Source organism: Pseudorasbora parva, chromosome 20 (assembly GCF_024679245.1).
Source record: "Pseudorasbora parva isolate DD20220531a chromosome 20, ASM2467924v1, whole genome shotgun sequence".
In the NCBI taxonomy this organism is placed as follows: domain Eukaryota; kingdom Metazoa; phylum Chordata; class Actinopteri; order Cypriniformes; family Gobionidae; genus Pseudorasbora; species Pseudorasbora parva.
The window spans coordinates 14,894,160-14,919,322 of NC_090191.1; the positions used below are offsets into that span (position 1 = coordinate 14,894,160).

General features: G+C 42.2%; 28 non-coding genes across 28 annotated transcripts; all 28 read left to right on the plus strand.

Moving 5' to 3' along the window:
• Positions 1-454: 454 nt before the first annotated feature.
• trnaa-ugc (transfer RNA alanine (anticodon UGC)) lies at positions 455-526 on the plus strand. The gene has a single exon. It is a non-coding gene; the product is annotated as a tRNA-Ala (tRNA).
• A 651-nt stretch (positions 527-1,177) lies between these two features.
• trnaa-ugc (transfer RNA alanine (anticodon UGC)) lies at positions 1,178-1,249 on the plus strand. Its single transcript has one exon. It is a non-coding gene; the product is annotated as a tRNA-Ala (tRNA).
• A 654-nt stretch (positions 1,250-1,903) lies between these two features.
• trnaa-ugc (transfer RNA alanine (anticodon UGC)) lies at positions 1,904-1,975 on the plus strand. Its single transcript has one exon. It is a non-coding gene; the product is annotated as a tRNA-Ala (tRNA).
• Positions 1,976-2,943: 968 nt separating this feature from the next.
• On the plus strand, positions 2,944-3,015 carry trnaa-ugc (transfer RNA alanine (anticodon UGC)). Its single transcript has one exon. It is a non-coding gene; the product is annotated as a tRNA-Ala (tRNA).
• Positions 3,016-3,666: 651 nt separating this feature from the next.
• trnaa-ugc (transfer RNA alanine (anticodon UGC)) lies at positions 3,667-3,738 on the plus strand. The gene has a single exon. It is a non-coding gene; the product is annotated as a tRNA-Ala (tRNA).
• A 447-nt stretch (positions 3,739-4,185) lies between these two features.
• Positions 4,186-4,257, plus strand: trnaa-ugc (transfer RNA alanine (anticodon UGC)). Its single transcript has one exon. It is a non-coding gene; the product is annotated as a tRNA-Ala (tRNA).
• Positions 4,258-5,949: 1,692 nt separating this feature from the next.
• trnaa-ugc (transfer RNA alanine (anticodon UGC)) lies at positions 5,950-6,021 on the plus strand. Its single transcript has one exon. It is a non-coding gene; the product is annotated as a tRNA-Ala (tRNA).
• A 651-nt stretch (positions 6,022-6,672) lies between these two features.
• On the plus strand, positions 6,673-6,744 carry trnaa-ugc (transfer RNA alanine (anticodon UGC)). The gene has a single exon. It is a non-coding gene; the product is annotated as a tRNA-Ala (tRNA).
• Positions 6,745-7,191: 447 nt separating this feature from the next.
• On the plus strand, positions 7,192-7,263 carry trnaa-ugc (transfer RNA alanine (anticodon UGC)). Its single transcript has one exon. It is a non-coding gene; the product is annotated as a tRNA-Ala (tRNA).
• A 1,692-nt stretch (positions 7,264-8,955) lies between these two features.
• trnaa-ugc (transfer RNA alanine (anticodon UGC)) lies at positions 8,956-9,027 on the plus strand. Its single transcript has one exon. It is a non-coding gene; the product is annotated as a tRNA-Ala (tRNA).
• Positions 9,028-9,678: 651 nt separating this feature from the next.
• Positions 9,679-9,750, plus strand: trnaa-ugc (transfer RNA alanine (anticodon UGC)). Its single transcript has one exon. It is a non-coding gene; the product is annotated as a tRNA-Ala (tRNA).
• A 447-nt stretch (positions 9,751-10,197) lies between these two features.
• trnaa-ugc (transfer RNA alanine (anticodon UGC)) lies at positions 10,198-10,269 on the plus strand. Its single transcript has one exon. It is a non-coding gene; the product is annotated as a tRNA-Ala (tRNA).
• A 1,692-nt stretch (positions 10,270-11,961) lies between these two features.
• On the plus strand, positions 11,962-12,033 carry trnaa-ugc (transfer RNA alanine (anticodon UGC)). The gene has a single exon. It is a non-coding gene; the product is annotated as a tRNA-Ala (tRNA).
• A 651-nt stretch (positions 12,034-12,684) lies between these two features.
• On the plus strand, positions 12,685-12,756 carry trnaa-ugc (transfer RNA alanine (anticodon UGC)). The gene has a single exon. It is a non-coding gene; the product is annotated as a tRNA-Ala (tRNA).
• A 654-nt stretch (positions 12,757-13,410) lies between these two features.
• Positions 13,411-13,482, plus strand: trnaa-ugc (transfer RNA alanine (anticodon UGC)). Its single transcript has one exon. It is a non-coding gene; the product is annotated as a tRNA-Ala (tRNA).
• Positions 13,483-14,450: 968 nt separating this feature from the next.
• On the plus strand, positions 14,451-14,522 carry trnaa-ugc (transfer RNA alanine (anticodon UGC)). The gene has a single exon. It is a non-coding gene; the product is annotated as a tRNA-Ala (tRNA).
• A 651-nt stretch (positions 14,523-15,173) lies between these two features.
• trnaa-ugc (transfer RNA alanine (anticodon UGC)) lies at positions 15,174-15,245 on the plus strand. The gene has a single exon. It is a non-coding gene; the product is annotated as a tRNA-Ala (tRNA).
• Positions 15,246-15,692: 447 nt separating this feature from the next.
• Positions 15,693-15,764, plus strand: trnaa-ugc (transfer RNA alanine (anticodon UGC)). Its single transcript has one exon. It is a non-coding gene; the product is annotated as a tRNA-Ala (tRNA).
• Positions 15,765-17,456: 1,692 nt separating this feature from the next.
• Positions 17,457-17,528, plus strand: trnaa-ugc (transfer RNA alanine (anticodon UGC)). The gene has a single exon. It is a non-coding gene; the product is annotated as a tRNA-Ala (tRNA).
• Positions 17,529-18,179: 651 nt separating this feature from the next.
• trnaa-ugc (transfer RNA alanine (anticodon UGC)) lies at positions 18,180-18,251 on the plus strand. The gene has a single exon. It is a non-coding gene; the product is annotated as a tRNA-Ala (tRNA).
• A 447-nt stretch (positions 18,252-18,698) lies between these two features.
• On the plus strand, positions 18,699-18,770 carry trnaa-ugc (transfer RNA alanine (anticodon UGC)). Its single transcript has one exon. It is a non-coding gene; the product is annotated as a tRNA-Ala (tRNA).
• Positions 18,771-19,422: 652 nt separating this feature from the next.
• trnaa-ugc (transfer RNA alanine (anticodon UGC)) lies at positions 19,423-19,494 on the plus strand. Its single transcript has one exon. It is a non-coding gene; the product is annotated as a tRNA-Ala (tRNA).
• Positions 19,495-20,462: 968 nt separating this feature from the next.
• Positions 20,463-20,534, plus strand: trnaa-ugc (transfer RNA alanine (anticodon UGC)). The gene has a single exon. It is a non-coding gene; the product is annotated as a tRNA-Ala (tRNA).
• Positions 20,535-21,704: 1,170 nt separating this feature from the next.
• trnaa-ugc (transfer RNA alanine (anticodon UGC)) lies at positions 21,705-21,776 on the plus strand. Its single transcript has one exon. It is a non-coding gene; the product is annotated as a tRNA-Ala (tRNA).
• A 1,173-nt stretch (positions 21,777-22,949) lies between these two features.
• Positions 22,950-23,021, plus strand: trnaa-ugc (transfer RNA alanine (anticodon UGC)). Its single transcript has one exon. It is a non-coding gene; the product is annotated as a tRNA-Ala (tRNA).
• A 655-nt stretch (positions 23,022-23,676) lies between these two features.
• Positions 23,677-23,748, plus strand: trnaa-ugc (transfer RNA alanine (anticodon UGC)). Its single transcript has one exon. It is a non-coding gene; the product is annotated as a tRNA-Ala (tRNA).
• Positions 23,749-24,401: 653 nt separating this feature from the next.
• trnaa-ugc (transfer RNA alanine (anticodon UGC)) lies at positions 24,402-24,473 on the plus strand. The gene has a single exon. It is a non-coding gene; the product is annotated as a tRNA-Ala (tRNA).
• Positions 24,474-24,920: 447 nt separating this feature from the next.
• On the plus strand, positions 24,921-24,992 carry trnaa-ugc (transfer RNA alanine (anticodon UGC)). The gene has a single exon. It is a non-coding gene; the product is annotated as a tRNA-Ala (tRNA).
• Positions 24,993-25,163: the final 171 nt, after the last annotated feature.

A 25,163-nucleotide genomic window follows, 5' to 3' on the forward strand; every position in this document is an offset into this window, starting at 1 on the left:
ATCTCCAAGGAAAGTTATCCTTTAACTTAAACCTTTATCTGTTGCACATCTCTCTCTGCCTAATTTTTTAGTTGGGAAATTTGCATCTAGCTTGAGTACAAGGAACTTGTAACTCAGCCCAACATTCACAAGGGCCAGTGGTTCAGTGGTAGAGAACATGCTTTGCATGTATGAGCTCCTGGGTACAATCTCAGCGTCTCCAAGGAAAGTTGTAGAATTGAAAAGTTTTATTTTTTATTTTTTTTGCAACAAAGGTCCTGGTTTCAATCCCCAGCAATTTAAAGGAATGTGGAACTTTCCATTAGCCTCACACACGCAAAGTATATGCTCTACCATTGAGCTACTGCCTCTTGTGAAGGTTGTGGTGAGTTACATGTCCCTTTTACTCAAGCTAGCATTTCAAAGCAATGTGGAACTTTCCACTCGCCTGCAGGAAACTTGCGTTAGTCCATCAGGGGATGTAGCTCAGTGGTAGAGCGCATGCTTTGCATGTATGAGTTCCTGGGTTCAATCCCCAGCATCTCCAAGAAAGTCATCCTTTAACTCAAAGCTTTATCTGTTGCACATCTCTCTCTGCCAAATTTATATTTGGAAAAATAGCAACTAGCTTGAGTACAAGGCAAATGTAACTCAGCACAGCTTTCTCAAGTGCCAGTAGCTCAGTGGTAGAGCATATGCTTTGCATGCATGTGGTCATGGGTTCAATCCCCAGCTACTCCAAAGGAAATTGTCCTTCAACACTAAGCTTTATCTGTTGCGCATCTCTCACTGCCTAATTTATATTTGGAAAAATAGCAACTAGCTTGAGTATAAGGTACATGTAACTCAGCCCAACCTTCACAAGTCCAGTGGCTCAGTGGTAGAGCGCATGCTTTGTATGTATGAGCTCCTGGGTTCAATCCCCAGTGTCTCCAAAGAAATTTGTTGAATTGTAAGGATTTTTTTGTATTTTTTTTGCAAAAAACTTTTGCAAAAAAGGTCCTGGGTTCAATCCCCAGCATTTAAAGCAATTTGGAACTTTCCATTAGCCTAATACATGCAAAGCATATGCTCTACCATTGAGCTACTTCCCCTTGTGAAGGTTGTGGTGAGTTTCATGTCCCTTTTACTCAAGCTAGCATTTCAAAGCAATGTGGAACTTTCCACTAGCCTGCAGGAAACTTGCTTCAGTCCATCAGGGGATGTAGCTCAGTGGTAGAGCGCATGCTTTGCATGTATGAGGTCCTGGGTTCAATCCCCAGCATCTCCAAGGAAAGTTTTCCTTTAACTCAAACCTTTATCTGTTGCACATCTCTCTCTGCCTAATTATTTAGTTGGAAAATTAGCATCTAGCTTGAGTACAAGGCAAATGTAACTCAGCACAGCTTTCTCAAGTGCCAGTAGCTCAGTGGTAGAGCATATGCTTTGCATGCATGTGGTCATGGGTTCAATCCCCAGCTACTCCAAAGGAAATTGTCCTTCAACACTAAGCTTTATCTGTTGCGCATCTCTCACTGCCTAATTTATATTTGGAAAAATAGCAACTAGCTTGAGTATAAGGTACATGTAACTCAGCCCAACCTTCACAAGTCCAGTGGCTCAGTGGTAGAGCGCATGCTTTGTATGTATGAACTCCTGGGTTCAATCCCCAGTGTCTCCAAAGAAATTTTTTGAATTGTAAGGATTTTTTTGTATTTTTTTTGCAAAAAACTTTTGCAAAAAAGGTCCTGGGTTCAATCCCCAGCATTTTAAAGCAATTTGGAACTTTCCATTAGCCTAATACATGCAAAGCATATGCTCTACCATTGAGCTACTGCCCCTTGTGAAGGTTGTGGTGAGTTTCATGTCCCTTTTACTCAAGCTAGCATTTCAAAGCAATGTGGAACTTTCCACTAGCCTGCGGGAAACTTGCTTCCGTCCATCAGGGGATGTAGCTCAGTGGTAGAGCGCATGCTTTGCATGTATGAGGTCCTGGGTTCAATCCCCAGCATCTCCAAGGAAAGTTTTCCTTTAACTCAAACCTTTATCTGTTGCACATCTCTCTCTGCCTAATTATTTAGTTGGAAAATTAGCATCTAGCTTGAGTACAAAGCACATGTAACTCAACCCAACATTCACAAGGGCCAGTGGTTCAGTGGTACAGCACATGCTTTGCATGTATGAGCTCCTGGGTTCAATCTCAGCGTCTCCAAGGAAAGTTGTAGAATTGAAAAGTTTTATTTTTTATTTTTTTTTTGCAACAAAGGTCCTGGTTTCAATCCCCAGCAATTTAAAGGAATGTGGAACTTTCCATTAGCCTCACACATGCAAAGTATATGCTCTACCATTGAGCTACTGCCTCTTGTGAAGGTTGTGGTGAGTTACATGTCCCTTTTACTCAAGCTAGCATTTCAACGCAATGTGGAACTTTCCACTAGGCTGCAGGAAACTTACTTCAGTCCATCAGGGGATGTAGCTCAGTGGTAGACCGCATGCTTTGCTTGTATGAGGTCCTGGGTTCAATCCCCAGCATCTCCAAGGAAAGTTATCCTTTAACTTAAACCTTTATCTGTTGCACATCTCTCTCTGCCTAATTTTTTAGTTGGGAAATTTGCATCTAGCTTGAGTACAAGGAACTTGTAACTCAGCCCAACATTCACAAGGGCCAGTGGTTCAGTGGTAGAGAACATGCTTTGCATGTATGAGCTCCTGGGTACAATCTCAGCGTCTCCAAGGAAAGTTGTAGAATTGAAAAGTTTTATTTTTTATTTTTTTTGCAACAAAGGTCCTGGTTTCAATCCCCAGCAATTTAAAGGAATGTGGAACTTTCCATTAGCCTCACACACGCAAAGTATATGCTCTACCATTGAGCTACTGCCTCTTGTGAAGGTTGTGGTGAGTTACATGTCCCTTTTACTCAAGCTAGCATTTCAAAGCAATGTGGAACTTTCCACTCGCCTGCAGGAAACTTGCGTTAGTCCATCAGGGGATGTAGCTCAGTGGTAGAGCGCATGCTTTGCATGTATGAGTTCCTGGGTTCAATCCCCAGCATCTCCAAGAAAGTCATCCTTTAACTCAAAGCTTTATCTGTTGCACATCTCTCTCTGCCAAATTTATATTTGGAAAAATAGCAACTAGCTTGAGTACAAGGCAAATGTAACTCAGCACAGCTTTCTCAAGTGCCAGTAGCTCAGTGGTAGAGCATATGCTTTGCATGCATGTGGTCATGGGTTCAATCCCCAGCTACTCCAAAGGAAATTGTCCTTCAACACTAAGCTTTATCTGTTGCGCATCTCTCACTGCCTAATTTATATTTGGAAAAATAGCAACTAGCTTGAGTATAAGGTACATGTAACTCAGCCCAACCTTCACAAGTCCAGTGGCTCAGTGGTAGAGCGCATGCTTTGTATGTATGAGCTCCTGGGTTCAATCCCCAGTGTCTCCAAAGAAATTTGTTGAATTGTAAGGATTTTTTTGTATTTTTTTTGCAAAAAACTTTTGCAAAAAAGGTCCTGGGTTCAATCCCCAGCATTTAAAGCAATTTGGAACTTTCCATTAGCCTAATACATGCAAAGCATATGCTCTACCATTGAGCTACTTCCCCTTGTGAAGGTTGTGGTGAGTTTCATGTCCCTTTTACTCAAGCTAGCATTTCAAAGCAATGTGGAACTTTCCACTAGCCTGCAGGAAACTTGCTTCAGTCCATCAGGGGATGTAGCTCAGTGGTAGAGCGCATGCTTTGCATGTATGAGGTCCTGGGTTCAATCCCCAGCATCTCCAAGGAAAGTTTTCCTTTAACTCAAACCTTTATCTGTTGCACATCTCTCTCTGCCTAATTATTTAGTTGGAAAATTAGCATCTAGCTTGAGTACAAGGCACATGTAACTCAGCCCAACATTCACAAGGGCCAGTGGTTCAGTGGTAGAGCACATGCTTTGCATGTATGAGCTCCTGGGTTCAATCTCAGCGTCTCCAAGGAAAGTTGAAGAATTGAAAAGTTTTATTTTTTATTTTTTTTGCAACAAAGGTCCTGGTTTCAATCCCCAGCAATTTAAAGGAATGTGGAACTTTCCATTAGCCTCACACATGCAAAGTATATGCTCTACCATTGAGCAACTGCCTCTTGTGAAGGTTGTGGTGAGTTACATGTTCCTTTTACTCAAGCTAGCATTTTAACGCAATGTGGAACTTTCCACTCGCCTGCAGGAAACTTGCGTTAGTCCATCAGGGGATGTAGCTCAGTGGTAGAGCGCATGCTTTGCATGTATGAGGTGCTGGGTTCAATCCCCAGCATCTCCAAGAAAGTCATCCTTTAACTCAAAGCTTTATCTGTTGCACATCTCTCTCTGCCAAATTTAAATTTGGAAAAATAGCAACTAGCTTGAGTACAAGGCAAATGTAACTCAGCACAGCTTTCTCAAGTGCCAGTAGCTCAGTGGTAGAGCATATGCTTTGCATGCATGTGGTCATGGGTTCAATCCCCAGCTACTCCAAAGGAAATTGTCCTTCAACACTAAGCTTTATCTGTTGCGCATCTCTCACTGCCTAATTTATATTTGGAAAAATAGCAACTAGCTTGAGTATAAGGTACATGTAACTCAGCCCAACCTTCACAAGTCCAGTGGCTCAGTGGTAGAGCGCATGCTTTGTATGTATGAACTCCTGGGTTCAATCCCCAGTGTCTCCAAAGAAATTTTTTGAATTGTAAGGATTTTTTTGTATTTTTTTTGCAAAAAACTTTTGCAAAAAAGGTCCTGGGTTCAATCCCCAGCATTTTAAAGCAATTTGGAACTTTCCATTAGCCTAATACATGCAAAGCATATGCTCTACCATTGAGCTACTGCCCCTTGTGAAGGTTGTGGTGAGTTTCATGTCCCTTTTACTCAAGCTAGCATTTCAAAGCAATGTGGAACTTTCCACTAGCCTGCGGGAAACTTGCTTCAGTCCATCAGGGGATGTACCTCAGTGGTAGAGCGCATGCTTTGCATGTATGAGGTCCTGGGTTCAATCCCCAGCATCTCCAAGGAAAGTTTTCCTTTAACTCAAACCTTTATCTGTTGCACATCTCTCTCTGCCTAATTATTTAGTTGGAAAATTAGCATCTAGCTTGAGTACAAAGCACATGTAACTCAACCCAACATTCACAAGGGCCAGTGGTTCAGTGGTACAGCACATGCTTTGCATGTATGAGCTCCTGGGTTCAATCTCAGCGTCTCCAAGGAAAGTTGTAGAATTGAAAAGTTTTATTTTTTTTTTTTTTTTTGCAACAAAGGTCCTGGTTTCAATCCCCAGCAATTTAAAGGAATGTGGAACTTTCCATTAGCCTCACACATGCAAAGTATATGCTCTACCATTGAGCTACTGCCTCTTGTGAAGGTTGTGGTGAGTTACATGTCCCTTTTACTCAAGCTAGCATTTCAACGCAATGTGGAACTTTCCACTAGGCTGCAGGAAACTTACTTCAGTCCATCAGGGGATGTAGCTCAGTGGTAGACCGCATGCTTTGCTTGTATGAGGTCCTGGGTTCAATCCCCAGCATCTCCAAGGAAAGTTATCCTTTAACTTAAACCTTTATCTGTTGCACATCTCTCTCTGCCTAATTTTTTAGTTGGGAAATTTGCATCTAGCTTGAGTACAAGGAACTTGTAACTCAGCCCAACATTCACAAGGGCCAGTGGTTCAGTGGTAGAGAACATGCTTTGCATGTATGAGCTCCTGGGTACAATCTCAGCGTCTCCAAGGAAAGTTGTAGAATTGAAAAGTTTTATTTTTTATTTTTTTTGCAACAAAGGTCCTGGTTTCAATCCCCAGCAATTTAAAGGAATGTGGAACTTTCCATTAGCCTCACACACGCAAAGTATATGCTCTACCATTGAGCTACTGCCTCTTGTGAAGGTTGTGGTGAGTTACATGTCCCTTTTACTCAAGCTAGCATTTCAAAGCAATGTGGAACTTTCCACTCGCCTGCAGGAAACTTGCGTTAGTCCATCAGGGGATGTAGCTCAGTGGTAGAGCGCATGCTTTGCATGTATGAGTTCCTGGGTTCAATCCCCAGCATCTCCAAGAAAGTCATCCTTTAACTCAAAGCTTTATCTGTTGCACATCTCTCTCTGCCAAATTTATATTTGGAAAAATAGCAACTAGCTTGAGTACAAGGCAAATGTAACTCAGCACAGCTTTCTCAAGTGCCAGTAGCTCAGTGGTAGAGCATATGCTTTGCATGCATGTGGTCATGGGTTCAATCCCCAGCTACTCCAAAGGAAATTGTCCTTCAACACTAAGCTTTATCTGTTGCGCATCTCTCACTGCCTAATTTATATTTGGAAAAATAGCAACTAGCTTGAGTATAAGGTACATGTAACTCAGCCCAACCTTCACAAGTCCAGTGGCTCAGTGGTAGAGCGCATGCTTTGTATGTATGAGCTCCTGGGTTCAATCCCCAGTGTCTCCAAAGAAATTTGTTGAATTGTAAGGATTTTTTTGTATTTTTTTTGCAAAAAACTTTTGCAAAAAAGGTCCTGGGTTCAATCCCCAGCATTTAAAGCAATTTGGAACTTTCCATTAGCCTAATACATGCAAAGCATATGCTCTACCATTGAGCTACTTCCCCTTGTGAAGGTTGTGGTGAGTTTCATGTCCCTTTTACTCAAGCTAGCATTTCAAAGCAATGTGGAACTTTCCACTAGCCTGCAGGAAACTTGCTTCAGTCCATCAGGGGATGTAGCTCAGTGGTAGAGCGCATGCTTTGCATGTATGAGGTCCTGGGTTCAATCCCCAGCATCTCCAAGGAAAGTTTTCCTTTAACTCAAACCTTTATCTGTTGCACATCTCTCTCTGCCTAATTATTTAGTTGGAAAATTAGCATCTAGCTTGAGTACAAGGCACATGTAACTCAGCCCAACATTCACAAGGGCCAGTGGTTCAGTGGTAGAGCACATGCTTTGCATGTATGAGCTCCTGGGTTCAATCTCAGCGTCTCCAAGGAAAGTTGAAGAATTGAAAAGTTTTATTTTTTATTTTTTTTGCAACAAAGGTCCTGGTTTCAATCCCCAGCAATTTAAAGGAATGTGGAACTTTCCATTAGCCTCACACATGCAAAGTATATGCTCTACCATTGAGCAACTGCCTCTTGTGAAGGTTGTGGTGAGTTACATGTTCCTTTTACTCAAGCTAGCATTTTAACGCAATGTGGAACTTTCCACTCGCCTGCAGGAAACTTGCGTTAGTCCATCAGGGGATGTAGCTCAGTGGTAGAGCGCATGCTTTGCATGTATGAGGTGCTGGGTTCAATCCCCAGCATCTCCAAGAAAGTCATCCTTTAACTCAAAGCTTTATCTGTTGCACATCTCTCTCTGCCAAATTTAAATTTGGAAAAATAGCAACTAGCTTGAGTACAAGGCAAATGTAACTCAGCACAGCTTTCTCAAGTGCCAGTAGCTCAGTGGTAGAGCATATGCTTTGCATGCATGTGGTCATGGGTTCAATCCCCAGCTACTCCAAAGGAAATTGTCCTTCAACACTAAGCTTTATCTGTTGCGCATCTCTCACTGCCTAATTTATATTTGGAAAAATAGCAACTAGCTTGAGTATAAGGTACATGTAACTCAGCCCAACCTTCACAAGTCCAGTGGCTCAGTGGTAGAGCGCATGCTTTGTATGTATGAACTCCTGGGTTCAATCCCCAGTGTCTCCAAAGAAATTTTTTGAATTGTAAGGATTTTTTTGTATTTTTTTTGCAAAAAACTTTTGCAAAAAAGGTCCTGGGTTCAATCCCCAGCATTTTAAAGCAATTTGGAACTTTCCATTAGCCTAATACATGCAAAGCATATGCTCTACCATTGAGCTACTGCCCCTTGTGAAGGTTGTGGTGAGTTTCATGTCCCTTTTACTCAAGCTAGCATTTCAAAGCAATGTGGAACTTTCCACTAGCCTGCGGGAAACTTGCTTCAGTCCATCAGGGGATGTACCTCAGTGGTAGAGCGCATGCTTTGCATGTATGAGGTCCTGGGTTCAATCCCCAGCATCTCCAAGGAAAGTTTTCCTTTAACTCAAACCTTTATCTGTTGCACATCTCTCTCTGCCTAATTATTTAGTTGGAAAATTAGCATCTAGCTTGAGTACAAAGCACATGTAACTCAACCCAACATTCACAAGGGCCAGTGGTTCAGTGGTACAGCACATGCTTTGCATGTATGAGCTCCTGGGTTCAATCTCAGCGTCTCCAAGGAAAGTTGTAGAATTGAAAAGTTTTATTTTTTTTTTTTTTTTTGCAACAAAGGTCCTGGTTTCAATCCCCAGCAATTTAAAGGAATGTGGAACTTTCCATTAGCCTCACACATGCAAAGTATATGCTCTACCATTGAGCTACTGCCTCTTGTGAAGGTTGTGGTGAGTTACATGTCCCTTTTACTCAAGCTAGCATTTCAACGCAATGTGGAACTTTCCACTAGGCTGCAGGAAACTTACTTCAGTCCATCAGGGGATGTAGCTCAGTGGTAGACCGCATGCTTTGCTTGTATGAGGTCCTGGGTTCAATCCCCAGCATCTCCAAGGAAAGTTATCCTTTAACTTAAACCTTTATCTGTTGCACATCTCTCTCTGCCTAATTTTTTAGTTGGGAAATTTGCATCTAGCTTGAGTACAAGGAACTTGTAACTCAGCCCAACATTCACAAGGGCCAGTGGTTCAGTGGTAGAGAACATGCTTTGCATGTATGAGCTCCTGGGTACAATCTCAGCGTCTCCAAGGAAAGTTGTAGAATTGAAAAGTTTTATTTTTTATTTTTTTTGCAACAAAGGTCCTGGTTTCAATCCCCAGCAATTTAAAGGAATGTGGAACTTTCCATTAGCCTCACACACGCAAAGTATATGCTCTACCATTGAGCTACTGCCTCTTGTGAAGGTTGTGGTGAGTTACATGTCCCTTTTACTCAAGCTAGCATTTCAAAGCAATGTGGAACTTTCCACTCGCCTGCAGGAAACTTGCGTTAGTCCATCAGGGGATGTAGCTCAGTGGTAGAGCGCATGCTTTGCATGTATGAGTTCCTGGGTTCAATCCCCAGCATCTCCAAGAAAGTCATCCTTTAACTCAAAGCTTTATCTGTTGCACATCTCTCTCTACCAAATTTATATTTGGAAAAATAGCAACTAGCTTGAGTACAAGGCAAATGTAACTCAGCACAGCTTTCTCAAGTGCCAGTAGCTCAGTGGTAGAGCATATGCTTTGCATGCATGTGGTCATGGGTTCAATCCCCAGCTACTCCAAAGGAAATTGTCCTTCAACACTAAGCTTTATCTGTTGCGCATCTCTCACTGCCTAATTTATATTTGGAAAAATAGCAACTAGCTTGAGTATAAGGTACATGTAACTCAGCCCAACCTTCACAAGTCCAGTGGCTCAGTGGTAGAGCGCATGCTTTGTATGTATGAGCTCCTGGGTTCAATCCCCAGTGTCTCCAAAGAAATTTGTTGAATTGTAAGGATTTTTTTGTATTTTTTTTGCAAAAAACTTTTGCAAAAAAGGTCCTGGGTTCAATCCCCAGCATTTAAAGCAATTTGGAACTTTCCATTAGCCTAATACATGCAAAGCATATGCTCTACCATTGAGCTACTTCCCCTTGTGAAGGTTGTGGTGAGTTTCATGTCCCTTTTACTCAAGCTAGCATTTCAAAGCAATGTGGAACTTTCCACTAGCCTGCAGGAAACTTGCTTCAGTCCATCAGGGGATGTAGCTCAGTGGTAGAGCGCATGCTTTGCATGTATGAGGTCCTGGGTTCAATCCCCAGCATCTCCAAGGAAAGTTTTCCTTTAACTCAAACCTTTATCTGTTGCACATCTCTCTCTGCCTAATTATTTAGTTGGAAAATTAGCATCTAGCTTGAGTACAAGGCACATGTAACTCAGCCCAACATTCACAAGGGCCAGTGGTTCAGTGGTAGAGCACATGCTTTGCATGTATGAGCTCCTGGGTTCAATCTCAGCGTCTCCAAGGAAAGTTGAAGAATTGAAAAGTTTTATTTTTTATTTTTTTTGCAACAAAGGTCCTGGTTTCAATCCCCAGCAATTTAAAGGAATGTGGAACTTTCCATTAGCCTCACACATGCAAAGTATATGCTCTACCATTGAGCAACTGCCTCTTGTGAAGGTTGTGGTGAGTTACATGTTCCTTTTACTCAAGCTAGCATTTTAACGCAATGTGGAACTTTCCACTCGCCTGCAGGAAACTTGCGTTAGTCCATCAGGGGATGTAGCTCAGTGGTAGAGCGCATGCTTTGCATGTATGAGGTGCTGGGTTCAATCCCCAGCATCTCCAAGAAAGTCATCCTTTAACTCAAAGCTTTATCTGTTGCACATCTCTCTCTGCCAAATTTAAATTTGGAAAAATAGCAACTAGCTTGAGTACAAGGCAAATGTAACTCAGCACAGCTTTCTCAAGTGCCAGTAGCTCAGTGGTAGAGCATATGCTTTGCATGCATGTGGTCATGGGTTCAATCCCCAGCTACTCCAAAGGAAATTGTCCTTCAACACTAAGCTTTATCTGTTGCGCATCTCTCACTGCCTAATTTATATTTGGAAAAATAGCAACTAGCTTGAGTATAAGGTACATGTAACTCAGCCCAACCTTCACAAGTCCAGTGGCTCAGTGGTAGAGCGCATGCTTTGTATGTATGAACTCCTGGGTTCAATCCCCAGTGTCTCCAAAGAAATTTTTTGAATTGTAAGGATTTTTTTGTATTTTTTTTGCAAAAAACTTTTGCAAAAAAGGTCCTGGGTTCAATCCCCAGCATTTTAAAGCAATTTGGAACTTTCCATTAGCCTAATACATGCAAAGCATATGCTCTACCATTGAGCTACTGCCCCTTGTGAAGGTTGTGGTGAGTTTCATGTCCCTTTTACTCAAGCTAGCATTTCAAAGCAATGTGGAACTTTCCACTAGCCTGCGGGAAACTTGCTTCAGTCCATCAGGGGATGTACCTCAGTGGTAGAGCGCATGCTTTGCATGTATGAGGTCCTGGGTTCAATCCCCAGCATCTCCAAGGAAAGTTTTCCTTTAACTCAAACCTTTATCTGTTGCACATCTCTCTCTGCCTAATTATTTAGTTGGAAAATTAGCATCTAGCTTGAGTACAAAGCACATGTAACTCAACCCAACATTCACAAGGGCCAGTGGTTCAGTGGTACAGCACATGCTTTGCATGTATGAGCTCCTGGGTTCAATCTCAGCGTCTCCAAGGAAAGTTGTAGAATTGAAAAGTTTTATTTTTTATTTTTTTTTTGCAACAAAGGTCCTGGTTTCAATCCCCAGCAATTTAAAGGAATGTGGAACTTTCCATTAGCCTCACACATGCAAAGTATATGCTCTACCATTGAGCTACTGCCTCTTGTGAAGGTTGTGGTGAGTTACATGTCCCTTTTACTCAAGCTAGCATTTCAACGCAATGTGGAACTTTCCACTAGGCTGCAGGAAACTTACTTCAGTCCATCAGGGGATGTAGCTCAGTGGTAGACCGCATGCTTTGCTTGTATGAGGTCCTGGGTTCAATCCCCAGCATCTCCAAGGAAAGTTATCCTTTAACTTAAACCTTTATCTGTTGCACATCTCTCTCTGCCTAATTTTTTAGTTGGGAAATTTGCATCTAGCTTGAGTACAAGGAACTTGTAACTCAGCCCAACATTCACAAGGGCCAGTGGTTCAGTGGTAGAGAACATGCTTTGCATGTATGAGCTCCTGGGTACAATCTCAGCGTCTCCAAGGAAAGTTGTAGAATTGAAAAGTTTTATTTTTTATTTTTTTTGCAACAAAGGTCCTGGTTTCAATCCCCAGCAATTTAAAGGAATGTGGAACTTTCCATTAGCCTCACACACGCAAAGTATATGCTCTACCATTGAGCTACTGCCTCTTGTGAAGGTTGTGGTGAGTTACATGTCCCTTTTACTCAAGCTAGCATTTCAAAGCAATGTGGAACTTTCCACTCGCCTGCAGGAAACTTGCGTTAGTCCATCAGGGGATGTAGCTCAGTGGTAGAGCGCATGCTTTGCATGTATGAGTTCCTGGGTTCAATCCCCAGCATCTCCAAGAAAGTCATCCTTTAACTCAAAGCTTTATCTGTTGCACATCTCTCTCTGCCAAATTTATATTTGGAAAAATAGCAACTAGCTTGAGTACAAGGCAAATGTAACTCAGCACAGCTTTCTCAAGTGCCAGTAGCTCAGTGGTAGAGCATATGCTTTGCATGCATGTGGTCATGGGTTCAATCCCCAGCTACTCCAAAGGAAATTGTCCTTCAACACTAAGCTTTATCTGTTGCGCATCTCTCACTGCCTAATTTATATTTGGAAAAATAGCAACTAGCTTGAGTATAAGGTACATGTAACTCAGCCCAACCTTCACAAGTCCAGTGGCTCAGTGGTAGAGCGCATGCTTTGTATGTATGAGCTCCTGGGTTCAATCCCCAGTGTCTCCAAAGAAATTTGTTGAATTGTAAGGATTTTTTTGTATTTTTTTTGCAAAAAACTTTTGCAAAAAAGGTCCTGGGTTCAATCCCCAGCATTTAAAGCAATTTGGAACTTTCCATTAGCCTAATACATGCAAAGCATATGCTCTACCATTGAGCTACTTCCCCTTGTGAAGGTTGTGGTGAGTTTCATGTCCCTTTTACTCAAGCTAGCATTTCAAAGCAATGTGGAACTTTCCACTAGCCTGCAGGAAACTTGCTTCAGTCCATCAGGGGATGTAGCTCAGTGGTAGAGCGCATGCTTTGCATGTATGAGGTCCTGGGTTCAATCCCCAGCATCTCCAAGGAAAGTTTTCCTTTAACTCAAACCTTTATCTGTTGCACATCTCTCTCTGCCTAATTATTTAGTTGGAAAATTAGCATCTAGCTTGAGTACAAGGCAAATGTAACTCAGCACAGCTTTCTCAAGTGCCAGTAGCTCAGTGGTAGAGCATATGCTTTGCATGCATGTGGTCATGGGTTCAATCCCCAGCTACTCCAAAGGAAATTGTCCTTCAACACTAAGCTTTATCTGTTGCGCATCTCTCACTGCCTAATTTATATTTGGAAAAATAGCAACTAGCTTGAGTATAAGGTACATGTAACTCAGCCCAACCTTCACAAGTCCAGTGGCTCAGTGGTAGAGCGCATGCTTTGTATGTATGAACTCCTGGGTTCAATCCCCAGTGTCTCCAAAGAAATTTTTTGAATTGTAAGGATTTTTTTGTATTTTTTTTGCAAAAAACTTTTGCAAAAAAGGTCCTGGGTTCAATCCCCAGCATTTTAAAGCAATTTGGAACTTTCCATTAGCCTAATACATGCAAAGCATATGCTCTACCATTGAGCTACTGCCCCTTGTGAAGGTTGTGGTGAGTTTCATGTCCCTTTTACTCAAGCTAGCATTTCAAAGCAATGTGGAACTTTCCACTAGCCTGCGGGAAACTTGCTTCCGTCCATCAGGGGATGTAGCTCAGTGGTAGAGCGCATGCTTTGCATGTATGAGGTCCTGGGTTCAATCCCCAGCATCTCCAAGGAAAGTTTTCCTTTAACTCAAACCTTTATCTGTTGCACATCTCTCTCTGCCTAATTATTTAGTTGGAAAATTAGCATCTAGCTTGAGTACAAAGCACATGTAACTCAACCCAACATTCACAAGGGCCAGTGGTTCAGTGGTACAGCACATGCTTTGCATGTATGAGCTCCTGGGTTCAATCTCAGCGTCTCCAAGGAAAGTTGTAGAATTGAAAAGTTTTATTTTTTATTTTTTTTTTGCAACAAAGGTCCTGGTTTCAATCCCCAGCAATTTAAAGGAATGTGGAACTTTCCATTAGCCTCACACATGCAAAGTATATGCTCTACCATTGAGCTACTGCCTCTTGTGAAGGTTGTGGTGAGTTACATGTCCCTTTTACTCAAGCTAGCATTTCAACGCAATGTGGAACTTTCCACTAGGCTGCAGGAAACTTACTTCAGTCCATCAGGGGATGTAGCTCAGTGGTAGACCGCATGCTTTGCTTGTATGAGGTCCTGGGTTCAATCCCCAGCATCTCCAAGGAAAGTTATCCTTTAACTTAAACCTTTATCTGTTGCACATCTCTCTCTGCCTAATTTTTTAGTTGGGAAATTTGCATCTAGCTTGAGTACAAGGAACTTGTAACTCAGCCCAACATTCACAAGGGCCAGTGGTTCAGTGGTAGAGAACATGCTTTGCATGTATGAGCTCCTGGGTACAATCTCAGCGTCTCCAAGGAAAGTTGTAGAATTGAAAAGTTTTATTTTTTATTTTTTTTGCAACAAAGGTCCTGGTTTCAATCCCCAGCAATTTAAAGGAATGTGGAACTTTCCATTAGCCTCACACACGCAAAGTATATGCTCTACCATTGAGCTACTGCCTCTTGTGAAGGTTGTGGTGAGTTACATGTCCCTTTTACTCAAGCTAGCATTTCAAAGCAATGTGGAACTTTCCACTCGCCTGCAGGAAACTTGCGTTAGTCCATCAGGGGATGTAGCTCAGTGGTAGAGCGCATGCTTTGCATGTATGAGTTCCTGGGTTCAATCCCCAGCATCTCCAAGAAAGTCATCCTTTAACTCAAAGCTTTATCTGTTGCACATCTCTCTCTGCCAAATTTATATTTGGAAAAATAGCAACTAGCTTGAGTACAAGGCAAATGTAACTCAGCACAGCTTTCTCAAGTGCCAGTAGCTCAGTGGTAGAGCATATGCTTTGCATGCATGTGGTCATGGGTTCAATCCCCAGCTACTCCAAAGGAAATTGTCCTTCAACACTAAGCTTTATCTGTTGCGCATCTCTCACTGCCTAATTTATATTTGGAAAAATAGCAACTAGCTTGAGTATAAGGTACATGTAACTCAGCCCAACCTTCACAAGTCCAGTGGCTCAGTGGTAGAGCGCATGCTTTGTATGTATGAGCTCCTGGGTTCAATCCCCAGTGTCTCCAAAGAAATTTGTTGAATTGTAAGGATTTTTTTGTATTTTTTTTGCAAAAAACTTTTGCAAAAAAGGTCCTGGGTTCAATCCCCAGCATTTAAAGCAATTTGGAACTTTCCATTAGCCTAATACATGCAAAGCATATGCTCTACCATTGAGCTACTTCCCCTTGTGAAGGTTGTGGTGAGTTTCATGTCCCTTTTACTCAAGCTAGCATTTCAAAGCAATGTGGAACTTTCCACTAGCCTGCAGGAAACTTGCTTCAGTCCATCAGGGGATGTAGCTCAGTGGTAGAGCGCATGCTTTGCATGTATGAGGTCCTGGGTTCAATCCCCAGCATCTCCAAGGAAAGTTTTCCTTTAACTCAAACCTTTATCTGTTGCACATCTCTCTCTGCCTAATTATTTAGTTGGAAAATTAGCATCTAGCTTGAGTACAAGGCACATGTAACTCAGCCCAACATTCACAAGGGCCAGTGGTTCAGTGGTAGAGCACATGCTTTGCATGTATGAGCTCCTGGGTTCAATCTCAGCGTCTCCAAGGAAAGTTGAAGAATTGAAAAGTTTTATTTTTTATTTTTTTTGCAACAAAGGTCCTGGTTTCAATCCCCAGCAATTTAAAGGAATGTGGAACTTTCCATTAGCCTCACACATGCAAAGTATATGCTCTACCATTGAGCAACTGCCTCTTGTGAAGGTTGTGGTGAGTTACATGTTCCTTTTACTCAAGCTAGCATTTTAACGCAATGTGGAACTTTCCACTCGCCTGCAGGAAACTTGCGTTAGTCCATCAGGGGATGTAGCTCAGTGGTAGAGCGCATGCTTTGCATGTATGAGGTGCTGGGTTCAATCCCCAGCATCTCCAAGAAAGTCATCCTTTAACTCAAAGCTTTATCTGTTGCACATCTCTCTCTGCCAAATTTAAATTTGGAAAAATAGCAACTAGCTTGAGTACAAGGCAAATGTAACTCAGCACAGCTTTCTCAAGTGCCAGTAGCTCAGTGGTAGAGCATATGCTTTGCATGCATGTGGTCATGGGTTCAATCCCCAGCTACTCCAAAGGAAATTGTCCTTCAACACTAAGCTTTATCTGTTGCGCATCTCTCACTGCCTAATTTATATTTGGAAAAATAGCAACTAGCTTGAGTATAAGGTACATGTAACTCAGCCCAACCTTCACAAGTCCAGTGGCTCAGTGGTAGAGCGCATGCTTTGTATGTATGAACTCCTGGGTTCAATCCCCAGTGTCTCCAAAGAAATTTTTTGAATTGTAAGGATTTTTTTGTATTTTTTTTGCAAAAAACTTTTGCAAAAAAGGTCCTGGGTTCAATCCCCAGCATTTTAAAGCAATTTGGAACTTTCCATTAGCCTAATACATGCAAAGCATATGCTCTACCATTGAGCTACTGCCCCTTGTGAAGGTTGTGGTGAGTTTCATGTCCCTTTTACTCAAGCTAGCATTTCAAAGCAATGTGGAACTTTCCACTAGCCTGCGGGAAACTTGCTTCAGTCCATCAGGGGATGTACCTCAGTGGTAGAGCGCATGCTTTGCATGTATGAGGTCCTGGGTTCAATCCCCAGCATCTCCAAGGAAAGTTTTCCTTTAACTCAAACCTTTATCTGTTGCACATCTCTCTCTGCCTAATTATTTAGTTGGAAAATTAGCATCTAGCTTGAGTACAAAGCACATGTAACTCAACCCAACATTCACAAGGGCCAGTGGTTCAGTGGTACAGCACATGCTTTGCATGTATGAGCTCCTGGGTTCAATCTCAGCGTCTCCAAGGAAAGTTGTAGAATTGAAAAGTTTTATTTTTTATTTTTTTTTTGCAACAAAGGTCCTGGTTTCAATCCCCAGCAATTTAAAGGAATGTGGAACTTTCCATTAGCCTCACACATGCAAAGTATATGCTCTACCATTGAGCTACTGCCTCTTGTGAAGGTTGTGGTGAGTTACATGTCCCTTTTACTCAAGCTAGCATTTCAACGCAATGTGGAACTTTCCACTAGGCTGCAGGAAACTTACTTCAGTCCATCAGGGGATGTAGCTCAGTGGTAGACCGCATGCTTTGCTTGTATGAGGTCCTGGGTTCAATCCCCAGCATCTCCAAGGAAAGTTATCCTTTAACTTAAACCTTTATCTGTTGCACATCTCTCTCTGCCTAATTTTTTAGTTGGGAAATTTGCATCTAGCTTGAGTACAAGGAACTTGTAACTCAGCCCAACATTCACAAGGGCCAGTGGTTCAGTGGTAGAGAACATGCTTTGCATGTATGAGCTCCTGGGTACAATCTCAGCGTCTCCAAGGAAAGTTGTAGAATTGAAAAGTTTTATTTTTTATTTTTTTTGCAACAAAGGTCCTGGTTTCAATCCCCAGCAATTTAAAGGAATGTGGAACTTTCCATTAGCCTCACACACGCAAAGTATATGCTCTACCATTGAGCTACTGCCTCTTGTGAAGGTTGTGGTGAGTTACATGTCCCTTTTACTCAAGCTAGCATTTCAAAGCAATGTGGAACTTTCCACTCGCCTGCAGGAAACTTGCGTTAGTCCATCAGGGGATGTAGCTCAGTGGTAGAGCGCATGCTTTGCATGTATGAGTTCCTGGGTTCAATCCCCAGCATCTCCAAGAAAGTCATCCTTTAACTCAAAGCTTTATCTGTTGCACATCTCTCTCTGCCAAATTTATATTTGGAAAAATAGCAACTAGCTTGAGTACAAGGCAAATGTAACTCAGCACAGCTTTCTCAAGTGCCAGTAGCTCAGTGGTAGAGCATATGCTTTGCATGCATGTGGTCATGGGTTCAATCCCCAGCTACTCCAAAGGAAATTGTCCTTCAACACTAAGCTTTATCTGTTGCGCATCTCTCACTGCCTAATTTATATTTGGAAAAATAGCAACTAGCTTGAGTATAAGGTACATGTAACTCAGCCCAACCTTCACAAGTCCAGTGGCTCAGTGGTAGAGCGCATGCTTTGTATGTATGAGCTCCTGGGTTCAATCCCCAGTGTCTCCAAAGAAATTTGTTGAATTGTAAGGATTTTTTTGTATTTTTTTTGCAAAAAACTTTTGCAAAAAAGGTCCTGGGTTCAATCCCCAGCATTTAAAGCAATTTGGAACTTTCCATTAGCCTAATACATGCAAAGCATATGCTCTACCATTGAGCTACTTCCCCTTGTGAAGGTTGTGGTGAGTTTCATGTCCCTTTTACTCAAGCTAGCATTTCAAAGCAATGTGGAACTTTCCACTAGCCTGCAGGAAACTTGCTTCAGTCCATCAGGGGATGTAGCTCAGTGGTAGAGCGCATGCTTTGCATGTATGAGGTCCTGGGTTCAATCCCCAGCATCTCCAAGGAAAGTTTTCCTTTAACTCAAACCTTTATCTGTTGCACATCTCTCTCTGCCTAATTATTTAGTTGGAAAATTAGCATCTAGCTTGAGTACAAGGCACATGTAACTCAGCCCAACATTCACAAGGGCCAGTGGTTCAGTGGTAGAGCACATGCTTTGCATGTATGAGCTCCTGGGTTCAATCTCAGCGTCTCCAAGGAAAGTTGAAGAATTGAAAAGTTTTATTTTTTATTTTTTTTGCAACAAAGGTCCTGGTTTCAATCCCCAGCAATTTAAAGGAATGTGGAACTTTCCATTAGCCTCACACATGCAAAGTATATGCTCTACCATTGAGCAACTGCCTCTTGTGAAGGTTGTGGTGAGTTACATGTTCCTTTTACTCAAGCTAGCATTTCAACGCAATGTGGAACTTTCCACTCGCCTGCAGGAAACTTGCGTTAGTCCATCAGGGGATGTAGCTCAGTGGTAGAGCGCATGCTTTGCATGTATGAGGTGCTGGGTTCAATCCCCAGCATCTCCAAGAAAGTCATCCTTTAACTCAAAGCTTTATCTGTTGCACATCTCTCTCTGCCAAATTTAAATTTGGAAAAATAGCAACTAGCTTGAGTACAAGGCAAATGTAACTCAGCACAGCTTTCTCAAGTGCCAGTAGCTCAGTGGTAGAGCATATGCTTTGCATGCATGTGGTCATGGGTTCAATCCCCAGCTACTCCAAAGGAAATTGTCCTTCAACACTAAGCTTTATCTGTTGCGCATCTCTCACTGCCTAATTTATATTTGGAAAAATAGCAACTAGCTTGAGTATAAGGTACATGTAACTCAGCCCAACCTTCACAAGTCCAGTGGCTCAGTGGTAGAGCGCATGCTTTGTATGTATGAACTCCTGGGTTCAATCCCCAGTGTCTCCAAAGAATTTTTTTGAATTGTAAGGATTTTTTTGTATTTTTTTTGCAAAAAACTTTTGCAAAAAAGGTCCTGGGTTCAATCCCCAGCATTTTAAAGCAATTTGGAACTTTCCATTAGCCTAATACATGCAAAGCATATGCTCTACCATTGAGCTACTGCCCCTTGTGAAGGTTGTGGTGAGTTTCATGTCCCTTTTACTCAAGCTAGCATTTCAAAGCAATGTGGAACTTTCCACTAGCCTGCGGGAAACTTGCTTCAGTCCATCAGGGGATGTAGCTCAGTGGTAGAGCGCATGCTTTGCATGTATGAGGTCCTGGGTTCAATCCCCAGCATCTCCAAGGAAAGTTTTCCTTTAACTCAAACCTTTATCTGTTGCACATCTCTCTCTGCCTAATTATTTAGTTGGAAAATTAGCATCTAGCTTGAGTACAAAGCACATGTAACTCAACCCAACATTCACAAGGGCCAGTGGTTCAGTGGTACAGCACATGCTTTGCATGTATGAGCTCCTGGGTTCAATCTCAGCGTCTCCAAGGAAAGTTGTAGAATTGAAAAGTTTTATTTTTTATTTTTTTTTTGCAACAAAGGTCCTGGTTTCAATCCCCAGCAATTTAAAGGAACGTGGAACTTTCCATTAGCCTCACACATGCAAAGTATATGCTCTACCATTGAGCTACTGCCTCTTGTGAAGGTTGTGGTGAGTTACATGTCCCTTTTACTCAAGCTAGCATTTCAACGCAATGTGGAACTTTCCACTAGGCTGCAGGAAACTTACTTCAGTCCATCAGGGGATGTAGCTCAGTGGTAGACCGCATGCTTTGCTTGTATGAGGTCCTGGGTTCAATCCCCAGCATCTCCAAGGAAAGTTATCCTTTAACTTAAACCTTTATCTGTTGCACATCTCTCTCTGCCTAATTTTTTAGTTGGGAAATTTGCATCTAGCTTGAGTACAAGGAACTTGTAACTCAGCCCAACATTCACAAGGGCCAGTGGTTCAGTGGTAGAGAACATGCTTTGCATGTATGAGCTCCTGGGTACAATCTCAGCGTCTCCAAGGAAAGTTGTAGAATTGAAAAGTTTTATTTTTTATTTTTTTTGCAACAAAGGTCCTGGTTTCAATCCCCAGCAATTTAAAGGAATGTGGAACTTTCCATTAGCCTCACACACGCAAAGTATATGCTCTACCATTGAGCTACTGCCTCTTGTGAAGGTTGTGGTGAGTTACATGTCCCTTTTACTCAAGCTAGCATTTCAAAGCAATGTGGAACTTTCCACTCGCCTGCAGGAAACTTGCGTTAGTCCATCAGGGGATGTAGCTCAGTGGTAGAGCGCATGCTTTGCATGTATGAGTTCCTGGGTTCAATCCCCAGCATCTCCAAGAAAGTCATCCTTTAACTCAAAGCTTTATCTGTTGCACATCTCTCTCTGCCAAATTTATATTTGGAAAAATAGCAACTAGCTTGAGTACAAGGCAAATGTAACTCAGCACAGCTTTCTCAAGTGCCAGTAGCTCAGTGGTAGAGCATATGCTTTGCATGCATGTGGTCATGGGTTCAATCCCCAGCTACTCCAAAGGAAATTGTCCTTCAACACTAAGCTTTATCTGTTGCGCATCTCTCACTGCCTAATTTATATTTGGAAAAATAGCAACTAGCTTGAGTATAAGGTACATGTAACTCAGCCCAACCTTCACAAGTCCAGTGGCTCAGTGGTAGAGCGCATGCTTTGTATGTATGAGCTCCTGGGTTCAATCCCCAGTGTCTCCAAAGAAATTTGTTGAATTGTAAGGATTTTTTTGTATTTTTTTTGCAAAAAACTTTTGCAAAAAAGGTCCTGGGTTCAATCCCCAGCATTTAAAGCAATTTGGAACTTTCCATTAGCCTAATACATGCAAAGCATATGCTCTACCATTGAGCTACTTCCCCTTGTGAAGGTTGTGGTGAGTTTCATGTCCCTTTTACTCAAGCTAGCATTTCAAAGCAATGTGGAACTTTCCACTAGCCTGCAGGAAACTTGCTTCAGTCCATCAGGGGATGTAGCTCAGTGGTAGAGCGCATGCTTTGCATGTATGAGGTCCTGGGTAAAATCCCCAGCATCTCCAAGGAAAGTTTTCCTTTAACTCAAACCTTTATCTGTTGCACATCTCTCTCTGCCTAATTATTTAGTTGGAAAATTAGCATCTAGCTTGAGTACAAGGCACATGTAACTCAGCCCAACATTCACAAGGGCCAGTGGTTCAGTGGTAGAGCACATGCTTTGCATGTATGAGCTCCTGGGTTCAATCTCAGCGTCTCCAAGGAAAGTTGAAGAATTGAAAAGTTTTATTTTTTATTTTTTTTGCAACAAAGGTCCTGGTTTCAATCCCCAGCAATTTAAAGGAATGTGGAACTTTCCATTAGCCTCACACATGCAAAGTATATGCTCTACCATTGAGCAACTGCCTCTTGTGAAGGTTGTGGTGAGTTACATGTTCCTTTTACTCAAGCTAGCATTTCAACGCAATGTGGAACTTTCCACTCGCCTGCAGGAAACTTGCGTTAGTCCATCAGGGGATGTAGCTCAGTGGTAGAGCGCATGCTTTGCATGTATGAGGTGCTGGGTTCAATCCCCAGCATCTCCAAGAAAGTCATCCTTTAACTCAAAGCTTTATCTGTTGCACATCTCTCTCTGCCAAATTTAAATTTGGAAAAATAGCAACTAGCTTGAGTACAAGGCAAATGTAACTCAGCACAGCTTTCTCAAGTGCCAGTAGCTCAGTGGTAGAGCATATGCTTTGCATGCATGTGGTCATGGGTTCAATCCCCAGCTACTCCAAAGGAAATTGTCCTTCAACACTAAGCTTTATCTGTTGCGCATCTCTCACTGCCTAATTTATATTTGGAAAAATAGCAACTAGCTTGAGTATAAGGTACATGTAACTCAGCCCAACCTTCACAAGTCCAGTGGCTCAGTGGTAGAGCGCATGCTTTGTATGTATGAACTCCTGGGTTCAATCCCCAGTGTCTCCAAAGAAATTGTTTGAATTGTAAGGATTTTTTTGTATTTTTTTTGCAAAAAACTTTTGCAAAAAAGGTCCTGGGTTCAATCCCCAGCATTTTAAAGCAATTTGGAACTTTCCATTAGCCTAATACATGCAAAGCATATGCTCTACCATTGAGCTACTGCCCCTTGTGAAGGTTGTGGTGAGTTTCATGTCCCTTTTACTCAAGCTAGCATTTCAAAGCAATGTGGAACTTTCCACTAGCCTGCGGGAAACTTGCTTCAGTCCATCAGGGGATGTACCTCAGTGGTAGAGCGCATGCTTTGCATGTATGAGGTCCTGGGTTCAATCCCCAGCATCTCCAAGGAAAGTTTTCCTTTAACTCAAACCTTTATCTGTTGCACATCTCTCTCTGCCTAATTATTTAGTTGGGAAATTAGCATCTAGCTTGAGTACAAAGCACATGTAACTCAACCCAACATTCACAAGGGCCAGTGGTTCAGTGGTACAGCACATGCTTTGCATGTATGAGCTCCTGGGTTCAATCTCAGCGTCTCCAAGGAAAGTTGTAGAATTGAAAAGTTTTATTTTTTATTTTTTTTTTGCAACAAAGGTCCTGGTTTCAATCCCCAGCAATTTAAAGGAATGTGGAACTTTCCATTAGCCTCACACATGCAAAGTATATGCTCTACCATTGAGCAACTGCCTCTTGTGAAGGTTGTGGTGAGTTACATGTTCCTTTTACTCAAGCTAGCATTTCAACGCAATGTGGAACTTTCCACTAGGCTGCAGGAAACTTGCTTCAGTCCATCAGGGGATGTAGCTCAGTGGTAGAGCGCATGCTTTGCATGTATGAGGTCCTGGGTTCAATCCCCAGCATCTCCAAGAAAGTCATCCTTTAACTCAAAGCTTTATCTGTTGCACATCTCTCTCTGCCAAATTTATATTTGGAAAAATAACAACTAGCTTGAGTACAAGGCACATGTAACTCAACACAGCTTTCTCAAGTGCCAGTACCTCAGTGGTTGAGCATATGCTTTGCATGCATGTGGTCATGGGTTCAATCTCCAGCAACTCCAAGGATAGTTATACTTCACCTCAAAGCTTTATCTGTTGTGCATCTCTCTCTGCCTAATTTATATTTGGAAAAATGGCAGCTAGCTTGAGTATAAGGTACATGTATCTCAGCCCAACCTTCACTAGGGCCAGTGGCTCAGTGGTAGAACACATGCTTTGCATGTATGAGCTCCTGGGTTCAATCCCCACCGTCTCCAAAGAAAGTTCCCGTGTCACCACGTAGAATTGTAAAGTTGTTTTGTTGGATTTTTTTTGCAACAAATGTCCTGGGTTCAATCCCCAGCATTTTAAAGCAATTTGGAACTTTCCTTTAGCCTCATACATGCAAAGCATATACTCTACCATTGAGCTACTGCCCCCTGTGAAGGTTGTGGTGAGTTTCATGTCCCTTTTACTCAAGCTAGCATTTCTTAGCAATGTGGAACTTTCCACTCGCCTGCAGGAAACTTGCTTCAGTCCATCAGGGGATGTAGCTCAGTGGTAGAGCGCATGCTTTGCATGTATGAGGTCCTGGGTTCAATCCCCAGCATCTCCAAGAAAGTCATCCTTTAACTCAAAGCTTTTTCTGTTGCACATCTCTCTCTGCCTAATTTTTTAGTTGGGAAATTTGCATCTAGCTTGAGTACAAGGCACTTGTAACTCAGCCCAACATTCACAAGGGCCAGTGGTTCAGTGGTAGAGCATATGCTTTGCATGCATGTGGTCATGGGTTCAATCTCCAGCAACTCCAAGGATAGTTATACTTCACCTCAAAGCTTTATCTGTTGTGCATCTCTCTCTGCCTAATTTATATTTGGAAAAATGGCAGCTAGCTTGAGTATAAGGTACATGTATCTCAGCCCAACCTTCCCTAGGGCCAGTGGCTCAGTGGTAGAGCGCATGCTTTGTATGTATGAGCTCCTGGGTTCAATCCCCAGTGTCTCCAAAGAAATTTGTTGAATTGTAAGGTTTTTTTTGTATTTTTTTTGCAAAAAACTTTTGCAAAAAAGGTCCTGGGTTCAATCCCCAGCATTTAAAGCAATTTGGAACTTTCCATTAGCCTAATACATGCAAAGCATATGCTCTACCATTGAGCTACTGCCCCTTGTGAAGGTTGTGGTGAGTTTCATGTCCCTTTTACTCAAGCTAGCATTTCAAAGCAATGTGGAACTTTCCACTAGCCTGCAGGAAACTTGCTTCAGTCCATCAGGGGATGTAGCTCAGTGGCAGAGCGCATGCTTTGCATGTATGAGGTCCTGGGTTCAATCCCCAGCATCTCCAAGGAAAGTTTTCCTTTAACTCAAACCTTTATCTGTTGCACATCTCTCTCTGCCTAATTATTTAGTTGGAAAATTAGCATCTAGCTTGAGTACAAGGCACATGTAACTCAGCCCAACATTAACAAGGGCCAGTGGTTCAGTGGTAGAGCACATGCTTTGCATGTATGAGCTCCTGGGTTCAATCTCAGCGTCTCCAAGGAAAGTTGAAGAATTGAAAAGTTTTATTTTTTATTTTTTTTGCAACAAAGGTCCTGGTTTCAATCCCCAGCAATTTAAAGGAATGTGGAACTTTCCATTAGCCTCACACATGCAAAGTATATGCTCTACCATTGAGCAACTGCCTCTTGTGAAGGTTGTGGTGAGTTACATGTTCCTTTTACTCAAGCTAGCATTTCAACGCAATGTGGAACTTTCCACTAGGCTGCAGGAAACTTGCTTCAGTCCATCAGGGGATGTAGCTCAGTGGTAGAGCGCATGCTTTGCATGTATGAGGTCCTGGGTTCAATCCCCAGCATCTCCAAGAAAGTCATCCTTTAACTCAAAGCTTTATCTGTTGCACATCTCTCTCTGCCAAATTTATATTTGGAAAAATAGCAACTAGCTTGAGTACAAGGCAAATGTAACTCAGCACAGCTTTCTCAAGTGCCAGTAGCTCAGTGGTAGAGCATATGCTTTGCATGCATGTGGTCAT